Consider the following 13045-nt stretch of genomic DNA (forward strand, 5'->3'; position numbering starts at 1 on the left):
CGCACGCACACCCCGCGGCGGGGGCTCAGCGCAGCGCCGGAGGGGACGGTCGCGGTATAGTTAATGGTAGAAGCTAAGGTAATTAGGTAAGTATATATATATATAACAGCATGTATCGTTAATTATTCAGTAATTTTTCACGATGGATACGCGCTGGAAGCATCCATGGATCTCAATGATTTGCGGTCTAACGGGTTGTGGAAAAAAATTTTTTGTAAAAGCATTTTTTAAATACCTTGATAGAATTAGTGACACTAAATTTGATAGAATTCTCTTTTACTATTCGAAATGGCAGCCATCTATTGTTTGAAAGTTGGTATTCAGGAATGGAATGTATTTTGTAGAAGAAAAAGTGTAGGCTTTGATAGAGACGTACGCATAATGTTTAGTTTTTATTGGAACTATACGTAATAAGGGTATCTGTACATCACCTGTAATATATGATTCGCAAATATCCGTATAAACAAACATCATATCACGTAATCCATTACTAAGAGAAGCTGGTAGAGGAATTAAAGTTGATTTTTGCTTGTTAACTCTTTTCATCATTTTACTAAAATCATGAAATACTAAAAAATTTAAAAACAAAATTAAAAATTATTTCCTCAAATAATTCTTTAATGCTTGTATAAACTCCCGGCATAATATCACTTGATACTGTCTTTACTTCCTTGTCTTATAAATATTTTTTGGGAATTATTGTAATGTTTACATTTGGATTTTTTCTACTTGATTGGGAAAGTACTAATGAATTGGAAATAAAAGTTACATCATTCTGCGAAGCTACCCGTTGTCGTAGTTTTTTCTGGAAAATATTGCATACTACTATTACTACCCAGGAAAAAGAATCCATTGAAAAGACGACTCTGTGAATTGCGTATCTGTCATTTGCAGATTCAGAAAGTTAAAACAGAATCGGTTTGCGACTAAGTGAATCGGTCATTTTCTCAAGCAGCTTCGAATCTGCCACGTACTGCAATGACTATTTCAAGCAAGGTTATATTGAATCGGTTTCCATCTTTTTTAACGAGACCGACTTTTTTGGGGTTAAGCTGCCATATTTTACACCATTTTTTTAATTTACAAATTATCGAAATATTAAGAGAAATCATGCGCAGGTCTACTAGATTCCTTTTGTTATTTCAGTTATTAGTATTTAACGGGATATAAGTTAGTTAACAAAATTATAACGAGTAAAAGCCTTCAAAAAACAAATTGCGCCAATTTGGAATTCCAGTAACAGATATGCAATTCAAAAGCCTTCGAAACCCATTCAACAGAAGTGAATGAATTTTGTTTCCTGGGGAGGTAGCACTACATAAACATGATCCTTCATGATTAAAAATTTGTTTTCCAAGTTGGCAGCCGATATCTCACTCAACTCTTGATAAAAGAATCCATCAATTTCTTCTTTTTCCAAATTACGTAAAATATACACAGCAGGTTGTCGTTTGAGTCCATACGTTCAATTTTAAACAATTCTTCGGCCCAACCACTATTGTAACCCTTTTCAAAGGCAGCTTTCGCTCTACTGATACGTACAATGTCCCCAACTCTGTATTAAACTTTTCGTATACGAGACTTAAATCTACTTGCAATATTAAACCACACTTGTGCTGCATTGTCAATACTGACATAAGAAGGTGCCATTTTGATACTGGTGCTATATGCTTCATTGTATGCATGCACATGTTTTAAAACGTCAATGTACCGTTTAGTGTGAATGTGAGTGAAGAAACGCCACATACGTTCTTTGAGGATGCGGTTAAATCTTTCAATTATTGCTGCTTTTATATCAGGATTTCGTACTGTACGAAATGAAATTTCTTGATCTTTAAGAAATTTTTGGAAAGCAGCGCCTATAAATTCGGTACCCTTATCGATTTGCAATTGTTTGGGTAAACGATTGTTACTACGTTCTATGATGCGTCGAAAAGCGGCAATCACAGAAGCGTTACTCTTGTCTTTCATGGGTTCGACCCATGCGTATTAACTCAAAACATCAATTACAGATAATAAAAATGTCACATTATCGTTATATGCTTTAAGAGATCGCATGTCAGTTAAGTCTGCCTGCGAGATGCTATCGAACGATGAGACCATATAATGACGTCTGGGAAATTTACGCCTTACTTGTGTTTAGTATAGGCTTCCTGTTTCTCAAGCCAATGTAATATTCGACCCTTTGATTCTCTTTTCTTTCTTACAAGGCGACGGGCACTCGAGTAAGATTCCGGTAGGTCAGGTTCATAATAGTACTGCGTGAGGTCTCGCATAGTACGTTAGTGTATGGTTGTATATGACTGAGACCTGTGTGGAACTTTTACTGAAACAGGTTATATTTCCTCCAACTAGACCATAGCGTAGATTCACTATTCTTTTTATTTTCTTCTCTTCTTTTCGATGAATCCTCCTTCTTCTCCTCCTCCTGCTCTCCTACAGCCGACTCTACCTCGGGTCATTCAGATAAGTATTCGGTTTCGCTAGTACCGCTGATGCCAGTTCCCCTACTACTACCACTTCTCGCCATAGACTAGGATTTTTTATGTACTTTCTATGTGTATTCACAGAACGTATAAAACGTTCAAAGTGATGTCTCCTTGACGTAGGGGTTTTCTTCCATTTACGCATAGCTTTATTTACAACATTAATGATATTGGTGCCTGGAATTTTTTTTCCGTTAATTGAGGCAGTGCCCTGCTCATTCCAACTGATGCGCGAAGATGAAAGAGATGACAATTGTTTTAATAACAACTTAGCATTTCTCTGATATGTTGTGTGCACCCTTTCTATAATATTTGGAATCTTCAAATTTCGGCGCATTTTGTTATCACTATTGTGTCCAGTATAATTATCAGTAATGGTATCATCATCTTTATTATCATTATTTTGTTTCAATTTTTTGTCCTCGACCGGTATAGAAGATGAACTGTGGCCACGGGGTACCTCATCAAAATAATGTAAATAACGTAGTAGTACTTGATTGTACAAATTCCATTTAATACGCTCGTCTTTAGGAAAAAATGAATTTAAAATTTCGCTCAATTCAGTATCAAGTCTGGTGAGTTTATTGCCAGGAGTTTGCGCTGTGGGTTGTAAAACATTAATCTGTTGTATACGCTCTACATTTTCATGTGGTACAAGGACCATTTTTCTCGCGTAATCCATGTGTAGTATGCTTGCAATCACACGTAACGTTTAATTAGCTTTGAAACTACAGTTCCTAAAATAGGAGCTATTAAAAGTGAAAGAAAACCTCCACGCTTAAGAATTAGATTTTTTTACCCCTCCAGGTACATCGGGGATTTACAAAATTTCGCAAAATGAGCTTGTGTTTTTTTAATCGTGGTTTCCGCAATGGATTTAAAGGGACATTTCCTGCTGGTGTATTAAATGCACACTAACAAATACTACGAACGAGATTAATATCGGCAGTACGTAATAATGTTTTTCGTTGATTTTTACTCAGATGACAGAGAGCTTGTAAAAAAGTAGCTTCCTTCCGGCCAAAAGTACAGTGACCTTTCGGTGCCATTACAGGCGTACAACTAGAACTTCTTCGGTAATAAACTTTTTGCAAAAATTTAGGATTTTCAGGACATACTGGACGAGCCAAATGTTGAATCTGAGCTCGATCACGTGGATTTTTAAAAATTACCATGTCATTTGCATTCAGTGAAATGTCGCGTTGACCGTCGCCTTGTTGAAAAAGATTTTGGGTGATAAAGATGACGCTAAGGTTTTTGTGATGACTCCCTTTGGTGAAGAGGTCGACGACCGTATTATTTGACGCTTCACGCATCAAGTAATCGATTACCACAAATTCAGGACGGTGATCGTTTGAATAGTCTGACGATTGCGGAAGACCTTCACGAAATTCAATGTCAGTTCCATACTATTTTATATAATAGTATCCATCGTGAAAAATTTTACAATAATTAACGATACGTGTTATTCTATATAATAGCACGTATCGTTAATTATTGAGTAATTTTTCACGATGGATACTATTATATATAATAGCACGTATCGTTAATTATTGAGTAATTTTTCACGATGGATACGCGCTGGAAGCATCCATGGACCTTAATGATTTGCGGTCTAACGTGTTGTGGAAAAAAATTTTTTTGTAAAAACATTTTTTAAACACCTTGATAGAATTAGTGACACTAAAATTGATAGAATTCTCTTTTACTATTCGGAATGGCAGCCATCATACGCAGAGTATGGAACTGACATTGAATTTCGTGAAGGTCTTCCGCAATCGTCAGACTATTCAAACGATCACCGTCCCAAATTTGTGGTAATCGATTACTTGATGCGTGAAGCGTCAAATAATACGGTCGTCGTTCTCTTCACCAAAGGGAGTCATCACAAAAACCTTAGAGTCATCTTTATCAACCAAAATATTTTTCACCAAGGCCACGGGCAACGCGACATTTCACTGAATGCAAATTATATTATAATTTTTAAAAATCCACGTGATCGAACTCAGATTCTACACTTGGGTCATCAAGTATGTTCTGAAAATCCTAAATCTTTGCAAGAAGTTTATTACGATGCTATTGCTCAACCTCGTTGAGCATACATGTATTTTTCCCTCTAACTTTAATCAGCATGTATATCTGTCTCAAAAACAGATAAAGAGAGGTTCCGGTACCGAAGAAGTTCTTGTTGTACGCCTATAATGGCACCACGATTAAAAAAACACAAGCTCATTTTGCGAAATTTGGCAACTCCCCGATGTACCTGGAGGGGTAAAAAAAACGAATTGTTAAGCGTGGAGGTTTTCTTCCACTTATAATAGCTCCTATTTTAGGAACTTTACTTTCAACGCTAATTAAACGTTACGTGTGATTGCAAGCATTCTCCACATGGATTACGCGTGAAAAATGGTCCTTATACCACATGAAAATGTAGAGCGGATACAACAGATTAATGTTTTACAATCCACAGCGCAAAGTCCTGGCAATAAACTCACCAGACTCGATACTGAATTGAGCGAAATTTTAAATTCATCTTTTCCTAAAGACGAGCATACTAAATGAAGTTTGTACAATCAAGTACTACAACGTTATTTACATTATTTTGATAAGGTACCCCGTGGCCACAATTCATCTTATATACCGGTAGAGGACAAGAAATTGAAGCAAAATAATGATAATAAAGATGATGAAATCATTACTGATAATTATACTGGAGACAATACTGCTAACGAAATGCGCCGAAATTTGAAGATTCCAAATATTATAGAAAGTGTGCCCACTACATATCAGAGAAATGCTAAGTTGTTATTAAAACAATTGTCATCTCTTTCATCTTCGCGCATTTGTTGGAATGAGCAGGGCACTGTCTCAGTTAACGGGAAAAAAATTCCAGACACCAATATCATTAATCTTGTAAATAAAGCTATGCGTAAATGGAAGAAAACCCCTACGTTAGGGAGACATCACTTTACATGTTTTGTTCGTTCTCTGAATACACCTAGAGAATACATACAAATCCTAGTCTATGGCGAGAAGTGGTAGTAGTAGGGGAACTGGCATCAGCGGTACTAGCGAGACCAAATACTTATCCGAATGACCCAAGGTAGAGTCGACTGCAGGAGAGGAGGAGGTGGAGAAGCATGAGGATTCATCGAAAAGAAGAGAAGAAAATAAGAAGAATAGTGAATCTACGCTACGGTCTAGTTGGAGAAATATAACCTGTTTCAGTAAAAGTTACACACAGGTAGTCAGTCATATACAACCATACACTAACGCACTATGCGAGACCTCACGCAGTACTATTATGAACCTGACCTACCGGAATCTTACTCGGGTGCCCGTCGCCTCGTCAGAAAGAAAAGAGAATCAAAGGGTCGAATATTACATTGGCTTGAGAAACAGGACGCATATACTAAACACAAGTAAGGCGTAAATTTCCTAGATGTCATTATATAGTATCATCGTTCGATAGCATCTGGGAGGCAGACTTAATTGACATGCGATCTCTTAAAGCATATAACGATAATGTGGCATTTTTATTATTCGTAATTGATATTTTGAGTTAATACGCATGGGTCGAACCCATGAAAGACAAGAGTGACGCTTCTGTGATTGCCGCTTTTCGGCGCATCATAGAACGTAGTAACAATCGTTTACCCAAACAATTGCAAATCGATAAGGGTACCGAATTTATAGGCGCTGCTTTCCAAAAATTTCTTAAAGATCAAGAAATTTCATTTCGTACAGTACGAAATCCTGATATAAAAGCAGCAATAATTGAAAGATTTAACCGCATCCTCAAAGAACGTATGTGGCGTTTCTTCACTCACATGCACACTAAACGGTACATTGACGTTTTAAAACATGTCCATGCATACAATGAAGCATATAGCACCAGGATCAAAATGGCACCTTCTTATGTCAGTATTGACAATGCAGCACAAGTGTGGTTTAATATTGCAAGTAGTTTGTTTTTTGAAGACTTGTACTCGTTATAATTTTGTTGACTAACTTATATCCCGTTAAAGACTAATAACTGAAATAGCAAAAGGAATCTAGTAGACCTGCGCATGATTTCTCTTAATCTTTCGATTATTTTGTAAATTAAAAAAATGGTTTAAACTATGGCAGCTTAACCCCAAAAATGTCGGTCTCGTTAAAAAAGATGGAAATCGATTCAATATAACCTTGCTTGAAATAGTAATTGCAGTACGTGGCAGATTCGAAGCTGCTTCTGAAAATAACCGACTTTTAATGTAAACATTACAATAATTCCCGAAAAGTATTTATAAGACAAGGAAGTGAAGACAGTATCAAGTGCTATTATGCCGGGAGTTTATACAAGCATTGAAGAATTATTTGAGAAAATCAATTTGTGTGTAGCTATAAATGGACATTTGAAATTCGCTCGTACGAGAGGTGGAGATGTTAAAGTTGGACGAGTATGTGACCACATCGATTTTGAACATCATTTGAAACTTTCCCCTTCGCTTGGACGCATTTTAGTATTTCATGATGCTTGTAAAATGATGAAATGAGTAACAAGCAAAAATCAACTTTAAGTCCTCTACCAGCTTCTTTCAGTAATGGATTACATGATATGATGTTTGTTTATACGGATATTTGTGAATCATATATTACAGGTGATGTACAGATACCCTTATTACGTATAGTTCCAATAAAAACTAAACATAATACGTACGGTTCTATCAAAGCCTATACTTTTTCTCCTGCAAAATACATTCCATTCTTGAATACCAACTTTCAAACAATAGAAATTGATATAAGAGATCATCAGGGTAACTCTATACCATTTGAATACGGAACGTTAACAGTGACGTTACATTTTAAACGCATGGACTGACTGATTTCTACTATTTTGACAGGAAAAATGGCCTATTATGACGACCATTTCGACTACAGACTGGCGGGTACCGGAGATTAGAAATTAATCACGTTTACGTAGGAGCACCATTCCAAAGAGGTCACAGAATAGGTAATTTTCTTGGAGGTTTATTTCGAAGAGTCTTACCTCTCTTGTCAAAAGAAGCAAAGGCAGTTGGTAGAAAAGCAGTAAAAGCAGGCACAAGTATAGCTGCCGATGTATTTAAGAGAAACGCTCTGTTATCGGAATCTTTTCGCACACACACACCCGACAAGCTGGTAAAAATTTGAAAAGGAAATCAGAAGAAAAACTTGCTAGTCTTATGAAAGGATCAGGATTTAGTCCTATGCAACATAGAATAATTGCTCAGTTGCTCGCTGCTCGTATACCGGGCAACACTACACGTCGAAGAAGACGAGTAAAAGGAGTAGGGACAGGTGGGAAGAAGAGGAAGAATACTTCCCATAGGAGTAATTAAGGAGTAATCGCGCGCGAAGTATAAAAATCCAGATAAAAGCATCCAGATAAAATTCTTAAAGTTACCGACGGAACGCTTATTATCTACTACTAAAAGAAGATGCACTTGAAGGCGCCTTCGGCCCATGTCAACGACAGGTATTTTTTAAAAAAAATTTTTAACGCTGCAAGGAAAAGTATTGCGATTACTCCGTGAGTTTCTAATGCAAATTTTAACGTAGAATTCGAATTTCAACAATTTAAAAGTTGATTTTGCTGTTTTTTTGAGTTTTTAAAAAAGGAATCGTATGGGGACCCAATGGGCTCTTTACAAGTCTCTTTTCAGTCCACCAGGAAATGCATGAAATCTGAGTTGGAACTCTTTTCATTACCACCTACTCAAACCACTATCGAACAAGCGAATTGGATACAATACAAAACCAATTCCTCTCACAGATTCTGCACGTATAGAGTTTGTAGTTCCGGGCACTGGCGATGAATACATAGAACTTGCGCATACTATACTAAGTATACGCGCATGTATTCTGCCGCTTACGCCTCCCGTAGCAAATACCTGATGACACTACTCCTGTAACTATAAACAATATTCTGCACTCTCTGTTTAGTCAGATCGATGTTTATCTCAATGGAAAACATGTTTCACCACCAAATATTGCCTATGCTTACAGAGCGTATATAGAGACACTTCCCAATTACAGTCCCGATACTAAAAAGTCACATTTGACAACCGCTTTATGGTACGATTATACGGCTGTTAAAATGGACGAAATTATTACTGACGGTAGCGAAGGACTAGCAAAACGCAAAACATTTAGTGCTGGTGGCAAGGTATTTGATTTGCTAGGATACCTTCATGGCGATGTTTTTAACCAAGAAAAATTTTTACTGATTGGTGCGGAAGTAAGACTACGGGCCGGTTCCACCAACCTCGGTTAAAAATATAATCCTCGGCTAAAGCTAGTTACGCGTTCCACCACTTTTTACCAGCCGGTTAACTCGTATTAACCACCGTTAAATCTAACCGGTTCAGATTAGTCGGTTAAGGCGATTTAATCGTCCTTTAACCTAAAAAGTGTAGTGTTATTGTGATATATGGAGTTTTTGGAAGAAGTTCTGAGATCGTCTGATGACAAAGTGGAAGAAGACATATAAATTAAAAAATGTCTTCATATACTTCGTCATCAGACGATCTCAGACCGCGAATTTTTAAAGAAAGAGTGAATTTTTTTGATAATTTCGACGACGTTGATTTTCAAACGAGATTTCACTCAAACAAAATCTTGTGTAAATGATCTGCTGAATCAAATCGAAGGAGCATTAGGAAGAAAATTAGGCGATCTCACTTTTTTCTGCCATCTTATCACAGATAACATGAATAAAACAGAAACATAGCGCGAACAAAAAACACAAATTCACTTTTTTTAGGTTTGTGTGGACACGAGCATGAAGTGAAACTTACTTGGATTTGACACGCACGAACCTATTGCTTTACTTTTCAATCGAATGACAAGTAGCCAATCACGTGAATGATTAAAAGTAAAATAGGAGTTATTTCGAAACGACTATCTGATTAGCTAACCGGGACCTCCAAAAACGTGGTGGAACGCGCGACAGGATAATCTAAGCTTAACTATGGCATTACAATTAACCCGCTGTCAGTTAACCAATAATTTAACTGAGGTTGGTGGAACCGGCTATGCGTCTCGTACGTGCACGTGACTCTTTTCCTCTTTTGGGTGCATCTACTTCACATAATTTACATATTTTGGAAGTTACTCTTCTTGTACGACGTGCAAAATTCAGCCCAGGAATTCTTATCCCTCACGCTAAAGCGCTTTCCAAATCTATAGCAAAGTATCCCTTAACAAGAGTTGAAGTCAAGGCCATCACCTCTAAAACCTGATTTCATCCAAGACAAACTCTACGTGGATGCATATTATATGCTTTTCTCAGGAACAGGAATTCATATTCTCAATGAGGGTAATTCTATTTCAAGAAACCATTATGCTAATGGATATTGTTTCTTTGCCTTTGACTTGACACCTGACATGTCTGCCAATGATAATGGCCATTGGAATCGTGTGAAACATGGAAGTGTACGTATAGAAGTACGATTCGAAGAAGCACTCAACAATACTGTTAATTGTATTGTATACGCTGAATATGACCATATTCTTGAAGATGATTTGTCACGTCAGGTAATAGTCGATTTTGGAGACTAATAAAACCCCGTTTAGCTGTGAAAGTTTCATCATTAGTCTTTCAGTCTTCATCTGTATCATATCGACTAGGCGGGTGACGGTATCGGCAACGACGTCGTTATTCTTATTTATTCAATTATGGATTACATTGTTGATATTTAAAGATTCAAAGATACAAGGGAACATTTTTATCGAAGGAAGTTGCAGTTGTGACTATTTCTAATGATTAATTCGGCCATTGGATAGTTACTGCTCCTCATTCTTTTAGCCAATTACCCAAATGCGCGAAATTGGAAAATAATTTTCTTTCTCAACGATTGCATAGTATTTAATCACAGGATAGTGCTTCACAGTCTTGTCAAGTGGATTCTGATCTGAAATATATAGCAAGAACAGCAGACAAAATTTACACCAGAGGCAAAGAAAATTTCGAATTTCTAGAAAACCTTTTATCACATTTCATTCTAAATGTGGAAGACCAGAGTGCATGTCCATCTTATGCAAATCTAGAGCAGTCATCTGTTTACTGTATTCCTCATGGAGCAATGCAAAAAACTTCCTCCCAATGTGCTTTAAATAACGCTTTCCGTTTGAAAAAATGGTTTCAGAAAAATATTCAATTCTTTAAGAAACCCAAAAACGAGTCGCAACAGAAGAAAAAGAAGACCAGGTAAGAAGGCTTAGAAGAAGAAAGAGGAGGAGAAAAAGAAGTTATTAACAAGAGAAGCAAGGAATTATCCAATGAACTCGATGGAACTGCACCGTTCCCTGCGGTGCGTAACACAGTGCCACATGGTAGGAGTTTTTCCGGCAGACAAAATTCCGACGGTGTGGACGAAACCTGCGGGCTTAGTTGCTAATACTGACAACCACACAAAACCTGGAATGCATTGGATGGCTATGTATGTTATTGACGTAGGTAAGGGTTACTATTTTGATAGTTATGGATTACCTTCTGTAATTTCTCGACATAAAAACAGGTTGCATAAAAATTGTACTTTTTTTGTATCTAACACTAAACGGGTGCAAACTGATGTTTCCACTGTATGCGTCCAATACTGTATTATGTTTCTTTATCTTATAAGTAGAGGTGTCAGTATGAATCAATTTTGTTCGCTGTTTTCACCTGATACTGAGAAAAGTGATAAAATCGCTGCTGACTATTATAATTCATTTATGAATAAATATTATAGACGTAATAAATACGCTCAACATGAACTTTATGGAACCGGATCTACGACTATACAAACATGGTCTAAAAATTATTTTATTTATAAAAACATACGAATTATGTATCGCGAATTTTCGATTATCTACCTCGTATGTAAAAAAAGTATTCTCCATATATCGAGGAAATAAACGAAGAAAAGAAAAATTAAGTTTTTTGTTTATTCAATATTCCTTTTCGAAACGTTCCCATACACCTGTGTATAAAATAAGAAAAAAACATATACGCCGTAGGAAACGACTAGACTGAAGCGAAGAAGAAGACGATGAGAATCGATATAGGGGAGAATTTTATGTGTCATAAAAAACTACGGTATGAGTAGAGCTAAATTTCATTGAATTGTTCATTCCTTTTTAAGTAGGCGAGGCATTTATACAGTTCAAAAAAAATGGATAGACATAAAGTTCGTATCAATCAGTTCTGCGAGATTTTAGTTAAAAAAGTATGCATGCCTGCTCTTTGGCCATATTTGGTAATAAACAATATCCACGATAAAGATAATGTCAACGTTCGAGAATGGAAGGTAGGCTACAATATATTTTTTTATTCGTTGATTTTTCATTAAAGAATAAACTTGCAGATTCAATTATTGCACGAGAGATAATTTTCAACATAAAAACTAGAGGAACCGATGCCTACGAGAATCTGTTCTTGAGCGTCCAATATCTGGCCATGCACTGATAGGAGATATCCTGGAATTCGGCTCACCTTGCTGGACACCTTTTTGCAAATATTGCTTTGATTCTCTTGCCTGAGAAAATGTTTTCACCTAAGACAAAGAAAGTGAAGATTCTAATAGCTCAACTGTTGTTGGTGAAGGTGAAGTAAATGTTACGCCACATGATTTAGTAGATTAATAGCGAAATATATGACGACGCTTTCAACGAAATATCTCAACCTCATTTTGTCAGTGGTGGTAGGTGCGTTCGAGTATCGTGTGTTCGAAGAAAAAGAAATATTACTTCTACTCTACTATCTATTGCCTAAATAATTCATATTCTAAATTGGCTGTAGTAGGTTAAAAACTAAAAACGCCACTCAATAGATACAGCAATGTTATTGGACATTTCGTATTGGTTGTTAAACTCGTCAATAAATCTTTCCAAGCACATGCTTTTGACATCGACGCTTGGACGAAACTCGATCATGTCGTGGTTGACATAAAGGATTACTTTTCCAAAAATACTCAACATAAGATGCCTGAAAGATTTGCCTCTGGACCTTATGTACTTGTTTACACAAAACCTCACAGATCAAAAGCTGTTTGTATCGACGAGGCTCGAAAAGAGGAAGAAGAGCATTCAATGATCGATGAAGAGGAGAATGAAAGAGTTGCGAAAAAACCGAAAGTATACATACCAATGATTGTTACGCAGGCTAACACTTTCCGATACTTGCACGCGTTTAGGAACTGTGTAAATGCACGCGTTCATCAACTACAAGCTCTCCTATCTGTTGTACAAGCATGTTCTAAGTCTCTCTTGCAAACTGTACCTTTCTATACTCCAATGTAAAAAAATATTAATAAAAAATCATTTACTTTTTCGAAAAAATATTTTTGTAATGATTTTACTTATCTCTATATCACCATTCTAATTTCCTTATCTTATAGCAAATATTAAACGAAAATCGATGGATACAGAGAATTCAAAGAGTATAGTGAATTCGCTGAATATGACGGTCACTAAGTGTAGCAAGTTCGCCGGATATAGTGAATCATCAGAAGGAGTGTCTGTCTCCATAGGGACAGTTTCAAAAATGAGGGGGG

This window comes from Belonocnema kinseyi, chromosome 4 (assembly GCF_010883055.1).
Source record: "Belonocnema kinseyi isolate 2016_QV_RU_SX_M_011 chromosome 4, B_treatae_v1, whole genome shotgun sequence".
Lineage (NCBI taxonomy): Eukaryota > Metazoa > Arthropoda > Insecta > Hymenoptera > Cynipidae > Belonocnema > Belonocnema kinseyi.